At 40.4% G+C, this 2,626-nt stretch overlaps 1 protein-coding gene across 1 annotated transcript in view; it reads left to right on the top strand.

Moving 5' to 3' along the window:
- The window catches only part of LOC101850509 (carbonic anhydrase-related protein), a gene marked incomplete in the record, with an annotated part of 23,921 nt that overhangs the window by 12,843 nt on the left and 8,452 nt on the right, over positions 1-2,626 (top strand).

Below are 2,626 nucleotides of genomic sequence, written 5' to 3'. Positions count from 1 at the left end.
GAGAGAGAGAGAGAGAGAGAGAGAGAGAGAGATACAAACAGACAGACAGACAGTGTGGTGAAACCTTCGAAAAGAACGTTTGCTTTGATAGGAGACATATGACACCATCAGTCTCAGACAGGAAACAAGATAATATGGAATGCGGGGTTGTACTGACGTCTCTTAATGTATTAAAACCTATTGATCTGATGCTGTTGTCTGTGAAACACGCATTATGTGTGTGGAATCATTATGAAAAAAGGTGCTCATTAAAATATTGAAATCGGAGAAACCGACATTTTTCGCCGTTGGGCAATTTTTATCATTTTGATTTTTTTTTGGGGGGGGGGGGGGAATTCAAAATCTTTTATATCCATATAAAATACATGTCAGTGTGTGTTTTTACTTTAAAAAAAACAAACGGAAATGAAAGTAATAAAACACACACTTGCTGTTTCCAAGGACGCTTAAACTTTGTATTCACCATACTTTTGCGGGCTTTTTCTCGCTAATTTTCCATTGACACCACCTCCTTCAATCGAAAATAGCTCGATTTCTTTTCAAGATAGAAGAGTATTTTTGCTTCAAAGGCAAGGCGAAAGAAAAGACTAAAGGTGATACCGGTAACTCCATATTACCATACCTAAAAATTGACGAGCATCTGGTTCCGCGGTGTCGTTACACACATAGGTGAGCTGGATCTCCACTAAAAAGAGCTTGTGCGATGTTCCTCTCTACCTTTCATTTGTTTTAGGCCTTGATTACCGACGTCAGCGCAGGCTATTTGTGATGTTTAACCCAATGAACCCTAGGCTCACAGGCCTAACCCCACCCCCTCTGGGCTCCCAGGAACCTCCCGTCCCACAAAAAAACAAAACCACAACAACAACAAACAAACAAACCCAACAACAAACAACAACAAACAAACAAACACCCAAGCATGCCAATTGTTTTAGTACTCATGCAAAAACATGCTTAAAGTAATGAAACTGTTCCTACCCTCCTTTCTCCAGTACTTCTGCGTTGAGCGCCAATCTGTCTACTTCCTGGGAAGGTGTGTGGTCTAAACAAGTCAATCCAAACTCTGAAATAATGGGGTATCGGTGCTTGGACATTTAAGTTGCTCCCCCCCCCCTTTCCGATATATCGGGGTCTCTGTGCATGAAGATTTCAGCTGCACCCCGATATATCGGGGTCTCGGGTCCATTGGGTCAAGGCCCTGAGCACGCGAGGAAAATTTTCACTCGTCATGCGTCTGCAAAGTATTGCATCACTTGGAGGTGAAGAGAGACCAACGGGCGAGAGTTGAACCATTTGCTTACTCATAACTGTGCAATGAGTGGACATTTTCTTAGGGTGATCGGGGCCTTATATGCTCTCATTATGAAAATCTAGATCATTTAGGACTTGGGCTACTTCGGCCGGCCCTGCATTTCATTCCCACCCCAGGTTTAAAAGGATACAAGGTCCCAACAGACAGACTGAGATACATGACCCCCCCCCCCAATAAAAAAAAAAGCAAACAAACAAACAAAAATACAACAACAAACAAACAACAATAACAACAAACAACAACAACAACAAAATAACCAACAACAACAAAAAACAAAAAACCCTTCTCTATTACGAACGAATCAAACTCACGCCATCTACATGCGACAGCGAAGAGCGTAACTGCTACACCCACAAATGCTAAATTCGTACTGGCTAGGCGCGTTGTCTTTTATGCAACCGATTCTCACGCTTGGAAGGTATTTTTTAGAGGAGTGGCTTCGTCTTACTATGGGTGGCTAGAAGGCGCCTCCGGTAGGTCCTACTTCTTTTCTTTACCTCCGTTGTTTCTGTCTATCTGTCTTTCTTCTTCCCCTACACTGTACGATCGTTGTCGTGTCGATGTGCTTCTCTTTACCGAAACGCCGCCTTTCTTCCATGTTGCGTCTCACGGGATCCCGAAAAACGTGACCGAAGCAGTCCGCCTCGTATATCAATGTTTCAAATTATGGAGATTTGGTGTTAAAGTTTTTATAATATTTCCAATTAGCATATTAAAGGCACTTTTTTAAAAAGAAAACCTTTCCGATTTCTTTGGAAAGAAAAGATAATAAGCATTGATTTGCTTTGCTTTTTCATTATTTGACAAGGCAGGAAATTGACCCCACAAGGCAGGAAATTGATTCCTTCTTTGCTCTCAGCTCGGTTTCGATCTTTTAATCTGAGCAGTTTAGCCCTGGTTTTCCTTGGTCGACACAGCTTGCATTTGTTTTTGTTCGGCACTATCACCTGCAGCCCTCATAAAGAGGTTTATTGCAGCCTGCCTCCTAGATATAATTACTTTAATTGTGTTGATTGATTTCAAAATACATGTATATTAAAAATTGTTTAATCAGTTCATTCTAAAAATGTAGCTTTTCTTCAGTATATTGTTGGGAGAAATTTTTCATAAGGAAGGCAGAAAATAATCGAAATCAACACACTGGAGATATTGTTTCAAGAAAACCTTTGAGGTTATGAAACAAAAATAAATTAACAAGAAAGACTCTCTTTGATTTCTCATTTTTCTTCTTCTTCTTCTTCTTCTTCTTCTTCTTCTTCTTCTTCTTCTTCTTCTTCTTCTTCTTCTTCTTCTTCTTCTTCTTCTTCTTCTTCT

The sequence above is a fragment of the Aplysia californica genome, unplaced genomic scaffold (genome assembly GCF_000002075.1).
Source record: "Aplysia californica isolate F4 #8 unplaced genomic scaffold, AplCal3.0 scaffold00599, whole genome shotgun sequence".
NCBI lineage: Eukaryota > Metazoa > Mollusca > Gastropoda > Aplysiida > Aplysiidae > Aplysia > Aplysia californica.
This window is presented reverse-complemented; position numbering and strand designations above follow the sequence as displayed.